Source organism: Lolium rigidum, chromosome 1 (genome assembly GCF_022539505.1).
Source record: "Lolium rigidum isolate FL_2022 chromosome 1, APGP_CSIRO_Lrig_0.1, whole genome shotgun sequence".
NCBI classification, from domain to species: Eukaryota; Viridiplantae; Streptophyta; class Magnoliopsida; order Poales; family Poaceae; genus Lolium; species Lolium rigidum.
The window spans coordinates 233,302,896-233,322,004 of NC_061508.1; the positions used below are offsets into that span (position 1 = coordinate 233,302,896).

General features: G+C 53.3%; 1 long non-coding RNA gene and 1 pseudogene across 1 annotated transcript; one reads left to right on the forward strand and one right to left on the reverse strand.

The window, feature by feature from the left end:
* Positions 1–1,357: 1,357 nt before the first annotated feature.
* Positions 1,358–3,903, reverse strand: LOC124683318. The gene is made up of 3 exons (XR_006996633.1): positions 3,394–3,903; positions 1,663–2,479; positions 1,358–1,563 (listed from the first exon to the last, which is right to left on the reverse strand). It is a non-coding gene; the product is annotated as an uncharacterized LOC124683318 (long non-coding RNA).
* A 4,219-nt stretch (positions 3,904–8,122) lies between these two features.
* LOC124656067 lies at positions 8,123–13,590 on the forward strand (annotated as a pseudogene).
* Positions 13,591–19,109: the final 5,519 nt, after the last annotated feature.

The following is a 19,109-nucleotide window of genomic DNA, read 5'->3' on the forward strand; positions in this document are numbered from 1 at the left end:
AGGTCAGGGACCTTTATATAGGCGAAGAGGCGGCGTCAGAAGGTCAACGAGGCGACGACACAATAGGGGGCGCGGGCCCCCCCTTGGCCGCGCCAGGGTCATGTGTGGTGGGCCTGTGGCCCCCTCCGGCCTCTCTCGGGTGTTCGGATGCTTCCGGGGATTCTAAGATGCTCGGGCGTTGATTTCGTCCGATTCCGAGAATATTTCCTTACTAGGATTTCGAAACCAAAAACAAGCAGAACAAAGAACCGGCCCTTCGGCATCTCGTCAATAGGTTAGTTCCGGAAAACGCATAAATATGACATAAAGTATGTATAAAACATGTAGATATCATCAATAATGTGGCATGGAACATAAGAAATTATCGATACGTCGGAGATGTATCACACGTCCGTGAAAGCAACACCATCGTCTCCAGCGCTTCAGGGCCTGGTCCATACATGCGAGCAACACCATCGTCTCCAGCGCTGGATCCACCCCTTCACTTCCTTGGCGGTGCCGCAGCTGCCTTGGCGTTCACGTGTGGCATGGGGGTTTAGCTGAACCTGAATCGTACATACAAAATCCTCGGAAAAAATATTGCGATAATAACTCTATAGAGAAGCTGGAGTGATGAGAAAGGATTTGATTTGCATCACAACAAAGAAGAAAAGTATCAATTAATTACGCAATTTGAGAGTAGGGTTACTGCCAATGTCGAGTACGAGCTCGGATGGATGTATCTCCACTTGACGACAGTGAAGCACCACCAGGGTGGGGTGGGGCAATGGGGCGGTTGCTCGGAGCGAGCCCTCCGGCAGGGTGCGGCCTCCACGATGTGCCGGTGACGGAGAGCGAGCACGCGAGTAGGAGTTAAGGCTTCCACTCGTCCGGCCTACGGTGAAACACAATGAGCTCCTTCGATTTGTCACATCCGTGAAGCCGGTGCCCACGGCTGCTCGTGGTAGCTCCCCTTCCGGCCACCGACCTTCCCAAACATCTTGCACCTGCTTCTTTAGCCAAATTTCGTGGTATCATAGCCTCCGGCTTGGGAATTCCGCAATAGTCGATGCATGCTAATGAATCCATCGGTGAGGTTCGTTAGATGCATTGCATGGCATCATAGTCTCTATCTTGGAAATTCCGCAATGGTCGATGCATGCTAATGAATCCATCGGTGGAAAATGAAAAACCGAATATTTAGCCGCACAACTAAAATATGGGTGATTTTATTTTTTTCTTCTATGATTTCGGCATACGTGACCACACAAGGCACACACAGCAAGGCGGTCATCATCGAACCCCTTTCTTTCCCTCCTTGAAGTAGAGAACACTGATTCTAGCAAACTTACTGTCCAACTATAGCACACAATTATCTAATTAAAAGTTTTTTTTATCTTTATGGTCTTCATAATAGACATTTTTATTTCAACTTTTGAAATCACGACATCCCAATGTATATTTCTATATATGCTTTAGTGGTTAAAGACAAAAGATAGTTCCATACAATTCCAGTGTATTACTACCTAGTACTTGTCAGGTAAGTATCATGATCCTTGGCTGCAGCATGCGGTGCCTAGCATTCTGGAATCCATTGGACGGAGATTTTTTTTTGTTAATCAGGTGGTATACAAGAGTATATTTAAGCGGGTAAATATGGAATGGGTTTTGTGAATCAATCACCTTGCTTCGCTAACCATTAAAGGTAGACAGCACATACCAATTTCCTTTGCTCTCTTCTCCTCCCATCTCCGCATTATATTTTCTGACTCAATTAGTCTGATGGCGAACAACAAAAAGTAATCTGATGCAAACAACTTTTTTAGAAAAGGATAAACATGAACTGAAACAAAATTCAGTAAATAAAATACTAAATTTTCAATAAAGAATTCCAAATCATATTTAACTATTTGTTACAAAAGTTGTTATTTCTATCATCACGTAACTATCTCTCAAAGCATTGTCAAATATTGTTGGTTAAGCTAAATCTTGTAGACACTTAAATCATGCTTAAAGGCGCCCGAGAAGTTTTACTGCACAATATATTACTAATTTCTTATAGGAGTTTTCATTTTCCATGGACCGACCAAGTGACAAGATTAAACATGAAATAATTGCCTACTTACCCCCAGCTTACATGTAATCATATCAAGAATTCAAGACCACGATTTTAAACAAGAACCATCAGTGACTTAGTGTAGATGTAGTGTGCAGGTATTTAGGAGACCAGCCAACAAGCAAACGTGCGGGATGCACTGTGTCTCCTCGGCCCCCGCTGCCGCGTCGATAGAACCATGTCGCCCTTGCGCCACCATCGCTACTTAACTATAAGTATAGGACACATAGTACTATTGCGAAATTCCATACCTGTCGTCCTCAAAATAGTAAATATAAACCTTCAGAAATTGCATCCTTCTTTTCCTCCTGCCAGCATCATCCCACCGCCATGTTCTGAATACTGTCAAGTTGTATTCTAAGTTAAAGTAGCACCATGTAGTCTCTGTAAATAGTAAAACATAAGAATTTTTTAAGGAGTTTATTTTTAACCATTCATTGATTTGTTAAACAATTCTTCAGATGATGACAGTTTTGGTCATTCATCAACGATAATAAGATCCGCTACAACTTTCATGAAAAGGATACAAACATTCACCAGCGATAAGAGGATCAGCTACATCTTTGACGCAAATCCGGTTTCAGTACTTGTTGCAATAATAAACACCAAATTTCACTCTTTAATATTATCACAAAGTAAATTTGATTTAAGAAAAGCTAACAAGATAGCTACATATCTGATAGAAATTATGAAGAAAGTTATGCCGACATATCATTTCTGTATACAAAATCATATTTCAAAAAGGAATGGTAGAACATTATAGAACAACTTACAATTGGGATTTATTCTTAAGATAAAAAAGAGAAACATTCATATGGTTTGCTTGGTTAAATTTTTTTGGTTAAAAGATACATATAAAATAACTTGATAGGCCTGCCTCTCCTAAATCAAGCCGTTATGTGAATTGCGTATAGAATGAAGGCATAGCAAGGATTGCACACTTGCAGGCTGTGGCAGGCAAAATTGGCTGCAAACACAACTTAATATATTACGGTTTGTTGCTAGCTGAAATATTCTGGTGACATAAACGTACATAATCAAGACCAAATATCTGGATCGTAGAGAAAATCAGATCAATTAAAAAGATTTTTCTGAAGTCCTAATACTTCTCCTAGAGCATGTCATATTGATACTGCTGATAAAGTCACGGGAAACATATATTGGAAATATGACAGAAACCTGGCACTGGTACGGCCGTAATTCCTTGATGCAGAAGTGCAAAAATGACACAGTAAACATCACACAAAAACCTACAAGCAGCCATGGTAAATCCGGACAGATCTGGGTGATGTGAGTACCGGATTAGGTCGGCGTGGTCTCGGAGGGATCTTGGCAGCTGGGTTGGAGGGATCTCGTGCGCCCAGGCCCCATGCTGCTCCTCCTCCGCCATGGAAAGTGGTCGTAGGGATTTTGCTAGCTGCGATATCTCGGTCGCTCGCCACAATATCTCCACGAGCTAATCATCGTGGCCGCCGCCAAACCCGTATCCGCCTTTTGCGACGCCGTCGCCGTGGAGGAGATCGATCCACAACAACGCGACCTGTATCCGCCCCCTGCGACGCCGTCACCGTGGAGGAGATCGGGCCACAACGACGCGGCGATCTCGGCCGCCGCGGGTAGACGGAAACCAGTCTTCGGGGACCAAGGCAGCGCCGCCGCAGTCCGCGTAGTGGAACGCCAACTCGCCTCCTCCGGCCTTCACTGCGACGGCAACCATGGCGATAGGGAGATAATGGGGAGGGGATACTGCGACGGCGGCCATGGCGAGTGGGAGAAAATCGGGAGGAGATAGATGCACGCGAAGAGAGGGATTCATGGTCGTGGGTGTTGTGCAGGGTTGGAAATGGTTTTGTTGGGCTTGGCCCATTCGGCCACGACAACGCGCGTGGAAGTGGGACGACGAAGGGGTTTGGTTGTAGTGGCAGAATAGGGAACATGTTCCTCCTTTTTAAGTAGGAGTAGTGTAGATAAATCAAGACTGCAAACACGCTTAAAGCTAAAACATCTTGTATGTCTAGGCAAAAAGAGTACCCCTTCTACAACTGTATCAGCTTGAATAAACAAAAATAGCTAATCTGGAATATGATATAGAACAATAATATCAATAAAATGGTTTGAGTTATTTAGTGGAAAATGGGGCACTTGGCCTCTTTTCCTACGCCGAAACGACAACTTGTCTATGTATAAAAACAATTCCTAACCATACAAACCAACAAAACGTGTTTATGCGAATGTCGATGTTATGACCGGCCTGGTCTACCGCCGGAGGGGGCCCATTGGCCCAACCGGCCAAGCTTAGTTAGGGGCTTAGCCCAGTTAGCAGATTAGGGTTTCGCTAGTTCTCTTATATATACGAGTTGTAATAGACTAATCAATCAAGCAATAATCAGATATCATTATTGCCGACTCCCAGAGGAGTCGGCCTTCTCTTGCTCGCGCCGCCCAAGCCCTAGCCGCCGCCGCGAGCTCGCCACGGCGCCCTGCCGCCGGCGCCGCCTTCCTCCCTCTCGCTCTCCGCACTTCCACCCCTACAATCTACGCCTCGCCTCGGTAGAACCCTAGTTCCTACCAATTTGGTATCGCAGACATCTACGATCATGTCTTCGGGCCGGATCACCGCCACCACCGCCGCCGCCTCCGAGACGCCGCCGGCCTCCTCCGCCGCGCAGCCGCCGCCGCCCTCCACGGGCGCCGCGGCGCCCCGGCGGATGTAGCCGGCGCCGCCCCCTCCTCTCGCCGCGAGAGCCGTCGACGGCCATCCGCGACCTCGCCACCGCCGTCCGGGGCATCCGCCCGTACCTCATCGGCACGCGAGGGGATGACTACGCCGGTCCCTGTCGCCACCCCTCGGTGCATACCCGGCCGCGCCGACGACCCTACCCGGCCAAGGAGCGCCCACTCCGCCCCGGCCTCACCGCCGCCACCATGGGCGTCCCGGCCGCCGCCCCCGGCCCCGGGCCCCGCCACGCTGCCCCGTGGGGTGCCCATCCGGCCGGTCCAGCTTCCCGCCCTCGCCCTCCCGACTCCTGCGTGGGTGACCGCGACGGAGCCCCCGCCGATCCACTCGGCCGCACCGGCGCCAGCCCCCGTCTACACCACCGCCAGGGACCCTCCGCGGCCGTCTTTCCCGGACCCGCCGCCCGCCCGCTTCAAGTGTTATGTGGCTGCTAGGGTTTGGGAGGGAGAGAGGGCGCGAGAAGGCCGGCCGGGGGCCTTTTGCCCACGGCCGGGCAAGAGGGAAGGGATATCCTTCTTAATTCTTGCTTGATTAGATCGATACATCTCCTCTCCATATATAGAGAGGTTTACTTGACTCCCAAGCAAGGCTTACTTGACCCCTAAGTAAACCCTAAGACTAATGGGCCCAGGCCCATGACATACTCTAACACTACACCCCACTGGACATGCAGCTCGTCCTCGAGCCGCAACCTAACGACGATTCGACCCCACACAAACCTAACGCCTAAAAACAAGCCTTTTACATCTCGGCCTATTGTATTGACCTGAAATAAGCTAACCCGAATGAGACTCCGACTCTTTATTTTTGACTCCGAACGATAAGGCAAGAATCCTCCGTGTGCCGAACTTGTGCATTTACAGCCCCCTGGATCCCAAGGACACCATCGGGACCAAGGGAGCCCTCGCGGCGGCCGGCGGCGGAATGCAGTGGTGCTACGCGGTGCGCTCCTGTCGGTGACACCATGTCTTCTCCCCGCCGGCTGACTGTCGATGTCGCAGACTTGGAGGTCGCTGCCCGCGGGAAAAACAGCATGTCCTTTATTTTTGACTCCGAACGATAAGGCAAGAATCCTCCGTGTGCCGAACTTGTGCATTTACAGCCCCTGGATCCCAAGGACACCATCGGGACCAAGGGAGCCCTCGCGGCGGCCGGCGGCGGAATGCAGTGGTGCTACGCGGTGCGCTCCTCGTCGGTGACACCATGTCTTCTCCCCGCCGGCCGACCGTCGATGTCGCAGACTTGGAGGTCGCCGCCCGCGGGAAAACAAAGCATGTCCGCCGCCCGTGGGGCGAACCGCATGCCCAAGATCCCCGACGCAGCGGACGAGATCGAGGTTCGTTGCGCAACGATGCGCAACTTGGAGGAGCCGCAACCGCAGATCACGCATCTCCCGCACACGTCGACGCGCTAGGAGGCCGCGCGCAGCGAGCCGCAGCTTCACCGCCGCCGACACGTGGCGGATAGCGATCCAAGCCGGAGCAGGTGACGGCGACGGAGGGAAACGGACCCGGTGGCAGGGCATCTCGGGCGGTGTCGATGTAGAGCCCGTGGCCAAGGTCGCTCCCACACCGCCGAAAGGCAGGGACGGCGTCGGTGGCGGCAGCAGCCGCGCTGCTGCGGTGTTGGTGGCGACGGCAGCCTGCCGCTGTTGCGGCCTGCCCACCGAACGACAGGGACAAGCATCGGTGAGGACAGCAGTCGCAGCGGCGTTGGTGGCGGCGGCGGCCGCTGCTGTTGCTGCAGCATCCCGGTGGGGAAAAAGGCGGCCGGCTGCTGGAGAAGAGGGACCCCCGGCGCCGAGGTAGGGCCCGGCCCGGAGATGGTGGACAGCGGCAGCGGGGACTGCAGCAGCCTGATGTCGGGTGGCGGCAACGACAGCAGCAGCGTCGGCTGCCACGGCAGCAACGCCGCCGGCGGTGGCGGCCCGTAGGGACCGGCCAGGAAGAGGCGGATCTCCTGGACAGCAGTGGTGAGATCGCGGATTGCTCCGGCGATCTCCTCCGAGGTGAGGGCGACGGGAAGCGGCGCGGTGGAGGTGGCCGGCACCGGCCTGGGCGGGGCGCCGGTGGTGGTGGCCATCGGGCCAGTGGTGGTGGGATGGTTGGACATGATCGAACCTGGAAAGCTGATACCAAGTGTTATGTGGCTGCTAGGGTTTGGGAGGGAGAGAGATGGCTGCGAGGGCGCGAGAGGGCCGGCCGGGGGCCTTGCCCACGGCCGGTGGCAAGAGGGAAGGGATTTCCTTCTTAATTCTTGCTTGATTAGATTGATACATCTCCTCTCCATATATAGAGAGGTTTACTTGGCTCCCAAGCAAGGCTTACTTGACCCCTAAGCAAACCATAAGACTAACGGGCCTAGGCCCATGACGTACTCTAACACTACACCCCACTTGGACATGCAGCTCGTCCTCGAGCTGCAACCTAAACAAACCATGACTCGACGCAACACAACCCTAACACCTAAAAACGAGCCTTTTACATCTCGGCTTGTTTTACCTTGGCCGGACTGGGCAGCAGACGACCCTCAGCCGTCGGTGGAAGTGGTGGAGTGGCCATCGGCGGGGCACCGTGATAGGGCTTCAGCAGGCCCACGTGGAACACGTCGTGAATGCGAGCCCCCTCTGGCAACTGAAGCCTGTAGGCCATGGTCCCAATCCGCTCGACGATGATGAAGGGCCCCGCATAGCGCGGACCAAGTTTACGCTTGGCACGTGGGTCGAGGGACTGATGAGAGCGGTGCAACAGGCGAAGCCACACCCAGTCACCCACCGCATACTCAACCTCCCGATGTCGCCCGTCATAGTAGTGCTTGGCGACCTGTTGAGCTTGGACAAGACGCCGCCGCACCTCGGCCAGCATCTCGTCGCGAGCGCGGATGAGCTCGCCAGCTGCCTCCGTCCGCGCTGTCGCTGGATCCACCGGTAGGATAGGCGGTGGGGGTCGACCGTAGACCACCTCGAACGGCGTGGCACGCAGGGCAGAGTGGTAGGAGGTGTTGTAGCAGTACTCTGCCCATGCAAGCCAATCCACCCAAGCGCGAGGACGATCACCCGTAACACAGCGCAAATACATGGCGATCACCTTATTGACCACCTCGGACTGGCCGTCCGTCTGAGGATGGAATGCCGTGCTGAACCGTAGTTGGACCCCAGCCATGCGGAAGAGGTCCCGCCATACGTGCCCTGTGAACACCGGATCTCGATCACAGACAATGGACGAGGGAAACCCGTGTAGGCGGACGATACCGTCGAAGAAGGCGCGGGCCACAGACGCCGCCGTGTAGGGATGGCCAAGCGCGATGAAACGGCCTGGTCTACCGCCGGAGGGGGCCCATTGGCCCAACCGGCCAAGCTTAGTTAGGGGCTTAGCCCAGTTAGCAGATTAGGGTTTCGCTAGTTCTCTTATATATACGAGTTGTAATAGACTAAATCAATCAAGCAATAATCAGATATCATTATTGCCGACTCCCAGAGGAGTCGGCCTTCTCTTGCTCGCGCCGCCCAAACCCTAGCCGCCGCCGCCGCGAGCCCGCCACGGCGCCCTGCCGCCGCCGCCGCCTTCCTCCCTCTCGCTCTCCGCACTTCCACCCCTACAATCTACGCCCTCGCCTCGGTAGAGCCCTAGTTTCTACCAAATGTTATGACCGGCCTGGTCTACCGCCGGAGGGGGCCCATTGGCCCAACCGACCAAGCTTAGTTAGGGGCTTAGCCCAGTTAGCAGATTAGGGTTTCGCTAGTTCTCTTATATATACGAGTTGTAATAGACTAAATCAATCAAGCAATAATCAGATATCATTATTGCCGACTTCCAGAGGAGTCGGCCTTCTCTTGCTCGCGCCGCCCAAACCCTAGCCGCCGCCGCCGCGAGCCCGCCACGGCGCCCTGCCGCCGCCGCCGCCTTCCTCCCTCTCGCTCTCCGCACTTCCACCCCTACAATTTACGCCCTCGCCTCGGTAGAGCCCTAGTTTCTACCAATTTGGTATCAGAGACATCTACGATCATGTCTTCGGGCCAGATCACCGCCACCACCGCCGCCGCCTCCGAGACGCCGCCGGCCTCCTCCGCCGCGCAGCTGCCGCCGCCCTCCACGGGCGCCGCAGCGCCCCTGGCCGATGTAGCCGGCGCCGCCCCCCTCCTCTCGCCGCGAGAGCCGGTCGACGGCCATCCGCGACCTCGCCACCGCCGTCCGGGGCATCCGCCCGTACCTCATCGGCACGCGAGGGATGACTACGCCGGTCCCGTCGCCACCCCTCGGTGCATACCCGGCCGCGCCGACAGCCCTACCCGGCCAAGGAGCGCCCACTCCGCCCCGGCCTCACCGCCGCCACCATGGGCGTCCCGGCCGCCGGCCCCCGGCCCGGGCCCCGCCACGCTGCCCCGGGGGTACCCATCCGGCGGGTCCGAGTTCCCGCCCTCGCCCTCCCGACTCCTCGCGTGGGTGACCGCGACGGAGCCCCCGCCGATCCACTCGGCCGCACCGGCGCCAGCCCCCGTCTACACCACCGCCGGGGACCCTCCGCGGCCGTCTTTCCCGGACCCGCCGCCCGCCCGCTTCGCCGAGCCGTCCGCTGGTCGCGCGGAGTATCCCGCCCAGGGCGCCACCGGCCTCGCTCCCCCACGCTACGCCAAGCTGGACTTCGCCACATACGACGGCGTCGAGGACCCCCTCAACTGGCTCAACCAGTGCGAGCAGTTCTTCCGGGGACAGCGTACCCTGGCTTCGGACCGGACGTGGCTCGCCTCGTACCACCTCCGCGGCGCCGCCCAGACGTGGTACTACTCCCTGGAGCAGGACGAGGGTGGCATGCCTCCATGGGACCGGTTCCGTGAGCTCTGCCTTCTCCGCTTCGGCCCCCGATCCGCGGCAGCCGCTTGGCGGAACTTGGACGTTTGGCGTTCACCACCACGGTGCAGGACTTCGCCGACCGCTTCCAAGCCCTCGCCCGCCATGCGCCCGGCGTGACGGGCCAACAGCGTGCCGAGCTCTTCATTGGTGGCCTCCCGGACCATATCCGCGTGGACGTCGAGCTACGGGCCCCGCGGGACCTCCGGACGGCGATGCACTACGCGCGCGCTTATGAGCCGTCGCGCCCGGGCGGTTCGGCGGACGTCCCCGACCCGCGGCGCCCGCGCCGCCCGTCCTCCTCCGCCGGCCGCAGCCGCCACCCGCCCTGCCCCACCCGGACCGGCTGGCCCTGCCCCGCGCGGCCACACGCACGTTCCGCCGCCTCACCCCGGCGGAGCAGCCTCGAACGCCGCCGCTCGGGACTCCGCTTCAACTGCGATGACCCATACACGCCCGGACACGTGTGCCCTCGCCTCTTCTACCTGGAGACTGTCGATGACGAGGAGGGCGACCCGATGGCCGGCCCGGTGGCCGCGGCATCCGAGACGGCCGGGCCGACCGACGCAGCTGCAACGGCCTTCGTCGTGTCCCTCCACGCGCTCGCCGGCATCCGCCACGAGCGGACGATGTTGCTCCCGGTCACCATCCAGGGCGAGCCCCTGGTGGCGCTACTGGACACGGGGTCTACGCATAATTTCCTCCCCGCCGCCACTATGCGCCGCCTCGCGCTACGGCCGACGGGCGGGGATTCCCTCCGCGTGACCGTGGCCAACGGTGACCGCCTCCACTGCCATGGGGTGGTGCAGCACGTCCCCCTTACCATCGGCGACGAGCACTTCGTCATCACGTGCGCCGAGCATCGACTTGGGCTGCTTCGACTTCATCCTTGGCGTCGACTTTCTGCGGACACTCGGACCCATCCTCTGGGATTTCGACGCCCTGACGATGACCTTCTGGCGACAGGGACGCCACATCCGCTGGGAGGGCCTCGGGGGCACATCTCCCGCACCGCAGCTCCAGCTAGTCTCGGGGGCCGACGACGCCGACATCTTACAGCAGCATGGCGACATCTTCGAGGAGCCGCAGGGCCTGCCGCCCCCACGAGCATGTGACCATCGCATCCACTTGCTCCCCGGGTCGGCGCCCGTGGCTGTGCGCCCATACCGCTACCCCCAGCTGCAGAAGGACGAGCTGGAGCGCCAGTGCGCACTCATGTTGGCGGCGGGCATCATCGGGATCTCCACGTCCCCGTTCTCCGCGCCGGTGCTCTTGGTGCGCAAGTCGGATGGCACGTGGCGCTTCCGCATCGACTACCGCGCCCTCAACGCCCTCACGCTCAAGGACAAGTTCCCGATCCCGGTGGTTGACGAGCTGTTTGACGAGCTCCACGGCGCGAGGTTCTTCACCAAGCTCGACCTCCGCTCGAGGCTATCATCGGTGCGCATGCACCCGGAGGACATCGCCAAGACGGCGTTCCGGACACACCATGGCCACTTCGAGTTCGTGGTGATGCCCTTCGGCCTCACCAACGCGCCCGCGACCTTCCGAGCCCCGATGAATGATGTCCTTCGCCCATACTTACGTCGTTTTGTGCTGGTTTTTTTCGATGATATCTTGATCTACGACGCATCATGGGCGGAGCACCTGCAAGCATGTCTCCATCGTCTTCAACGAGCTTCGAGCGCATCGACTTCACCTCAAGCGCTCGAAGTGCTCGTTTGCGACGACCTCGGTGGCCTATCTTGGTCACGTCATCTCCGCCGACGGGGTGGCCATGGATGCGGACAAGGTGGCAGCGGTCGCCGCCTGGCCGACGCCACGTTCACCACGCGCCCTCCGCGGGTTCCTCGGGGCTCGCCGGCTACTACCGGAAGTTCATCCGGGACTTCGGCCTCATCGCCTCGCCGCTCACGCGCCTCGCTGCGACACGAGGCCTTCGCTTGGGACGACGAGGCTACCGCTGCCTTCGAGGCCCTTAAGGGGGCCCTCACGACGGGCCCCGTTCTCCAGATGCCGGACTTCGACAAGCCGTTCATCGTCGACTGTGACGCTTCCGGGGCGGGGTTCGGTGCCGTCCTTCACCGGGGTGACGGGCCGCTCGCCTACTTCAGCCGGCCGTTTGCTGCACGCCACCTCAAGCTGGCGGCGTATGAGCAGGAACTCATTGGCTTGGTCCAGGCCGTCCGCCACTGGCGTCCTTACCTATGGGGGCGCTCGTTCCGCGTACGTACGGACCACTACAGCCTTAAGTTCCTCTTGGACCAGCGGCTGTCGACAGTGCCCCGGCACCGGTGGATCGGCAAGCTGTTTGGCTTCGACTTCACGGTGGAGTATCGTCCGGGCCGCCTCAACACGAGTGGCCGACGCCCTGTCCCCCCGCGACGTCGAGCCCGACGCCATTGAGGGTGACTCGGCCGGACACCTGCTCTGCATCCGCTCGGGTCCCTCCTTCGCCCTCTTCGACCGCATCCGCCAGGCGACGGTGTCCGCGCCGGATGCCCAGCTACTACGGCAGCAGCTTGCCGCGGGCGAGTTGGACGACCCTTGGCGCGTCACCGACGGCCTTCTCCTCCACGGGCGCCGCGTGTTCGTCCCCGACCATGATGACCTCCGCCATCAGGTGCTGCTCTTGGCGCACTCAGCCGGTCATGAGGGTGTCCAGAAGACCCTCCATCGCCTTCGTGCGGACTTCTACATACCTGGCGATAAGGCCCTGGTCCGGGATTGGGTGCGTTCGTGTGAGACGTGCCAGCGCAACAAGACGGAGACTTTGCGTCCAGCCGGTGTCTTGCAGCCGCTTGACGTTCCTTCACAGGTGTGGGCCGACATCTCCATGGACTTCATCGAGGGCCTTCCGAGGGTGGGCGGCAAGTCCGTCATCCTTACGGTGGTTGACCGCTTCTCCAAATACGCCCATTTCATCGCGCTTGGCCATCCCTACACGGCGGCGTCTGTGGCCCGCGCCTTCTTCGACGGTATCGTCCGCCTACACGGGTTTCCCTCGTCCATTGTCTGTGATCGCGATCCGGTGTTCACAGGGCACGTATGGCGGGACCTCTTCCGCATGGCTGGGGTCCAACTCCGGTTCAGCATGGCGTTCCATCCTCAGACGGACGGCCAGTCCGAGGTGGTCAATAAGGTGATCGCCATGTATTTGCGCTGTGTTACGGGTGATCGTCCTCGCGCTTGGGTGGATTGGCTTGCATGGGCAGAGTATCGCTACAACACCTCCTACCACTCGCCCTCGCGTGCCACGCCGTTCGAGGTGGTCTACGGTCGACCCCCACCGCCTATCCTACCGGTGGATCCAGCGACAGCGCGGACGGAGGCAGCTGGCGAGCTCATCCGCGCTCGCGACGAGATGCTGGCCGAGGTGCGGCAGCGTCTTGTCCAAGCTCAACAGGTCGCCAAGCACTACTATGACGGGCGACATCGGGAGGTTGAGTATGCGGTGGGTGACTCGGGTGTGGCTTCGCTCGTTGCACCGCTCTCATCGGTCCCTCGACCCGCGTGCCAAGCGTAAACTTGGTCCGCGCTATGCGGGGCCCTTCATCATCGTCGAGCGGATTGGGACCATGGCCTACGGGCTTCGCTTGCCGAGAGGGGCTCGCATTCACGACGTGTTCCACGTGGGCCTGCTGAAGCCCTATCACGGTGCCCCGCCGATGGCCACTCCACCACTTCCACCGACGGCTGAGGGTCGTCTGCTGCCCAGTCCGGCCAAGGTGCTCCGCGCTCAACTTCGTCGTGATGTGTGGCACTTGTTGGTGCAGTGGGAGGGCCTTTCTGAGGAGGAGGCGACTTGGGAGCCCCGCGAGGAGTTCCAGCAGCATTATCCAGACTACCGGCTCGAGGACGAGCTGTTTGCGCGAGCGGGGAGAGATGTTATGACCGGCCTGGTCTACCGCCGGAGGGGCCCATTGGCCCAACCGGCCAAGCTTAGTTAGGGGCTTAGCCCGGTTAGCGCATTAGGGTTTCGCTAGTTCTCTTATATATACGAGTTGTAATAGACTAAATCAATCAAGCAATAATCGAGATATCATTATTGCCGACTCCCGCAGGAGTCGGCCTTCTCTTGCTCGCGCCGCCCAAGCCCTAGCCGCCGCCGCGAGCTCGCCACGGCGCCCTGCCGCCGGCGCCGCCTTCCTCCCTCTCGCTCTCCGCACTTCCACCCCTACAATCTACGCCCTCGCCTCGGTAGAACCCTAGTTCCTACCAGTCGATGCTTCCCGAGATAAGAACACATGCAATGAAGGCATCAAGGTCATCATGAGGGACAAGGAGGGGCAACCAGCGGTTTCTAATGTGGAAGAAGCCAAGTGTAGGGCTTGTGTGAAACATGTAAGTCCAACCTGTAAGTCTACTCAGGTCCAACCCATAGGCTGGGAAAACCGGGGGAGGGATGGGGCAGGGGTCATCATCGCTCTGGGCACTAAGAAGGAGTGCAACAACTATTAAAGTACATTAGTAATCACTATTATATCAACTATTACGCCTAAAACATCAGTATTGTATATCTCAAAACAATTAAAGTTCTCAATTTGTAGGGGAAAGTCCATTCCACATGCTTGGTACCACATATGAACAAACCAATCTCATCACCTGCATAGAGTTCAGTTAGGATGCACGAAAATTTATCGTGACTATATTTCATGTTTACTTTCGAACAAGAATGTTTATTCTAGGAACTTGTCAGAATACCTGTATATGTTAGATGTTAACAATCACAATTCAAAGCACGTTAATTAGACTATCACTAGTAGAAAACGGGCCTTTAGTTTCGGTTCAGGACGGCCACTAGTTCCGGTTGCCCAACCAGAACTATGAAATAATCGGGACTAGAGGCCCCCTTAGTCCCGGTTGCCCAACCGATACTATAGAATAATCGGAACTAGAGCCCCCCTAGTCCCGGTTGCGTTACGAACCGGTACTAAAGACCTTCGACGTGGTTGTTGTCTGGAGAGGGGAATGGAGGACCTTTAGTCCTGGTCCGTGCTAAGACCCGGGACTAAAGATGTCCACACGTGACGACGACCTAGTCTCTTACCTATATATAAGTATGGACACATAATATAATCCAGATGGTTTCATGTTCATCGTGATTACTTTTAGCTATGCTTTTTGATGATGGGTTCAATGCATTGAAAACAAATTTCTTTTACCGTGAACATGAACAAAAATCAAGATCCAATCAAGGAAGAAGCAAGATCTAATCTGTGAAGATCGAAGCAACGAGATGTATGAGAGACTAACCCTCGAAGATCCAAAGCCTTACGAGAACATATCTCGTTGTTGATGTAGTTGATCGTCCTGTGCTGCAATCCGGCAACACTTCCGTACTCGGTCGTGCGTACGGTGTCGATGAAGTCCGTCCTCTCCCCGTTCCAGCGGGCAACGGAGGTGTGGTAGCTCTCCTCGGAATCCCAGCAGCACGACGGCGTGGTGGTGGTGGTGGAGGAGAAAAACTGCAGGGCTTCGCCAAACCGGAACAGAATTATGGTGGAGGAAGAGAGGGGGCAGCCAGACTTTCGTGTGTAGCGGCAAGGGGTCGGCTGCCCCTCTCCTCTATTTATAGAGGGAGGGGCGGCCAAGGCAGCCCCTTGGGCCCCACCAGCGCACGGAAGGAAAGGGGGGATCAGAAATCATTCCCTTCCAAAATTGCTCCCTCGATTTTAGGGATTTGATCTTGTCCTCCAAAATTTGATCTTATCCCTAGGGGGCTGGCCGGCTGGGCCTTGAGGGCTTGGTGCCCCTAGCCCATTAGGCCAGGCTGCACTCCCTTGGCCCATGTGGTACCTCCCGGGTTGGTGGGCCCACCGGTGGCCCTCCAGAACCTTCTAGAAGCTCCGGTCAAACATGAAACTTTTTCCGAACCCTGGAAAATAACTTCCCTTATATGAATCTTATTCTCCGGACCATTTCGGACCTCATCGTGATGTCCTGGATCCTATCCAAGACTCTGAAAAACATTCGGTCTCCATATCATATTCCGAAGCTACTATACAACATCGAACCTTAAGTGCATCACCCTACGGTTCGTGAACTATGCGGACATGATCGAGACTCCTCTTCGACCAATAACCAATAGCGGTACCTGGAGATCCATAATGGCTCCCGCACATTCAGCGATAACTCAGTGATCATTTAAACCATTAACATACGATACCGATTTCCTTTGTCACGAGATACTTTACTTGTCCGAGGTTCGATCATCGGTATCTCCATACCTAGTTCAACCTCGTTTCCGACAAGTACTCTTTACTCGTATCGTGGTATGTCATCTCTTGTGACCTTGTCACATGCTTGCAAGCTAATTAGACGACATTCCACCGAGAGGGCCCAGAGTATATCTATCTGTCATCGGGATGGACAAATCCCACTCTTGATCCATATGCCTTAACTCATACTTTCCGAATACTCAATCCCATCTTTATAACCACCCATTTACGCAATGGAGTTTGATGTAATCAAAGTACCCTTCTGGTGTAAGTGATTTACATGATCTCATGGTCGAAGGACTAGGTAACTATGTATCGAAAGTTTATAGCAAGATGAACTTAATGACTTGATCTTATGCTACACTTATTTAGGTGTGTGTCCATTATATCATTCACCCAATGACATAACCTTGTTATTAACAACATCCAATGTTCATGATCACGAAACCATGATCATCTATTAATCAACAAGCTAGTTAAACAAGAGGTTTACTAGGCACCCCCTGTTGTTTACATAACACACATGTATCAATGTTTCGGTTAATACAATTATAGCATGGGATGCAAATATTTAGCATAAACACAAAGATATAATAATAACCATTTTATTATTGTCTCTTGGGCATATCTCCAACAGTCTCCCACTTACACTAGAGTCAATAATCTAGTTTACATTTGTAAAAATATAACATCTCGGCCTTCTGGTGCTTATCATGTTTTGCTCACGGGAGAGGTTTCAGTCAACGAATCTGACACGCTTAGAAACATATATATTTTGCAATTCATTTGCGTCTCCACGCATCACTCATTTTTCAAATGAGTCGGCATTAATCGTATATGCTTAGTCCTATGGTGGAACCTTAATTCCGCGGTCTGAAATAAGTCACTAATATTGTCACACACAATATAGCTTCAAAGTTTTGACACTATCGGAACTACACCAAGTTCTCAAAGAACTCCTCGACTTAAACATCCCCAGTCATTGTCAAAACAATGACATTCTCTGCCTTTGTTTGTAGAATCCGTCACAATATTTAGAACTCATCTAAATCTAGCATAGACTTCTTCTAGCTCATTGTGCTACCTTTTAATCAATACTTAGCCTAATTAAGATTGAAATTTATTTTTATATGTGACCAAACTAATATCGGTGCAACAACTTACAGTGATTTGTTTGTCATTACCCCATATAAAACTATATATATCATTGGTTCTTCTAAAGTACTCAAGGATATTCTTACTGTCGTCCAATGATCATCACATGAATCATTCTGGTATATGCTCGTAACAATTTAGAGCATAGGACATCTGATTGTGTACATATTATTCGTGATCTAAAATCACTTCATGTGTTTTTACTCATTGAGTGTCAAATACACTCAAGTCTTGTTAAAACCTCCACATGAAAAAGAACACCTTCTTTTTCATATTGAACTACTTCAATATTTACTCTATGTACTTAGACTTAAACTTATTATGTGTTTTAATCTATCTTCATAGATCTTGACGCTAACTATGTTTTTAGTCCCTATCCTTTCATTGAACTTAATTCTCAATGAAACCTTTTAATCACATCAAGTACATAATTACATCATTTATAATCAATGATATGTCATCCACATATAATATTATAACTATGTCTCAGCGCTCCCACTTAATTTCTTGCAAATGCAAGTATCTTCATCGTTTCTGATGAAATCAAAACTCTTTGATTATTTCATCCGGTGAAGATTCCAACTCCATGATACTCACTTCATCCAATTGAAGTTTGTATACCTATCTAGTATTCCACGGACCAACAAAACTCTTGGTTGTATCTAGTATACATCCTTAATACACACTTCTGGTAAGGTATGTATTTCTGCCATCCTACTAACCTATCGCATAAAATAAATATGTAGTGATTACTAGAATAATCCATATAGACTATAAGCATCGCTACGGAAGATCTAATTTTATTGTAGTCAACTATTTGAACATTGTCGTAAACAATTTTTTGACAAGTCGAGCTTCTTCAAGGATATTGTATCCAAGTCCATCAATTTTATAGATCCATTTACTTTCAAAAAGTATTCACCTATCTTGGATTTCATGGCACTTAGCCATTTTTAACGGAGTCCGAGCCCATCATAGCTTCTTTTTATGTAGTTGGTTTATTATTGTTCAAAATCAATCCTTTGTCCATAAATCATTTATTTGATCACAAAGTAAACCATACCTACAAGGTTCAATAGGTACTTCGATCTCCATGACTATAACACTTTGTAGACATGGGAGCCATGATCATCGTGGCCACTTCCGGAACCATTTTCGATGCTGCGCTACTATGATCATCATGCTCAGGTTCATAAACCTCATCAAGTTCCATCGTCCTCCCACTCAAATATTTCGCTAGAAACAATTTTTTTGGAAATAAGTAAGAAACATCGACAAACATTTTTTGTCTTTGACTCCATAGTGGAAAGAAATTCCCAATTAATTCTCTGGGATAACCAACAAAGACATTCATCCAATTTTGGTTGTAAACTCATTTACTTATGCTACGCACACCAAAATTTAAGAAAGGACTATTAGGTTTTATACCCATGCCATAACTCATATGGTGTCATTTCAACGGATTATGATGACGCTCTATTTAGTGTAAAAGCAGTAGTCTCTAAAGTATAATCCAAAAAAATAATAGCGTCATTTTATTTTATCTCATCATTAACCTAACAAGGTTTGGATACGTCTCTTGGATACTCCATCATCACTATGATACTTCAAGAAACGTGAGTTGTAGAACAATTTCCTAGATGTTCGCTAAAACTCGTAATTCAAATATTTCCACCATGATCCCATCATAGATATTTGACTTTTCTATTACAATGATTTCCACTTCATGCTGAAATTTATTTGAATCTATTCAAATGTTTCAAACTTCTTCCTTATTGAATAAATATATCCTTATACATACACTCAATTCATTGTTGGAAGTTTTCATGAAGTAGAGGAATCTTCCGGACACAACTATGCCTAAGAATCATATACATCATCATGTATGTTTCCACTAAGCTAGTTACCCGTTCAACTCTTGGCCTATGAACAGTATTTCAGTCATTCTCTTTAGAAGAGATTTGCAAGCGCCGAATGATTCATAACCGAATGACTCCAAAAATCCATTTGCATGGAGTTCCTTCACGCGTTCCTTTCTAACATGACCTGAATGG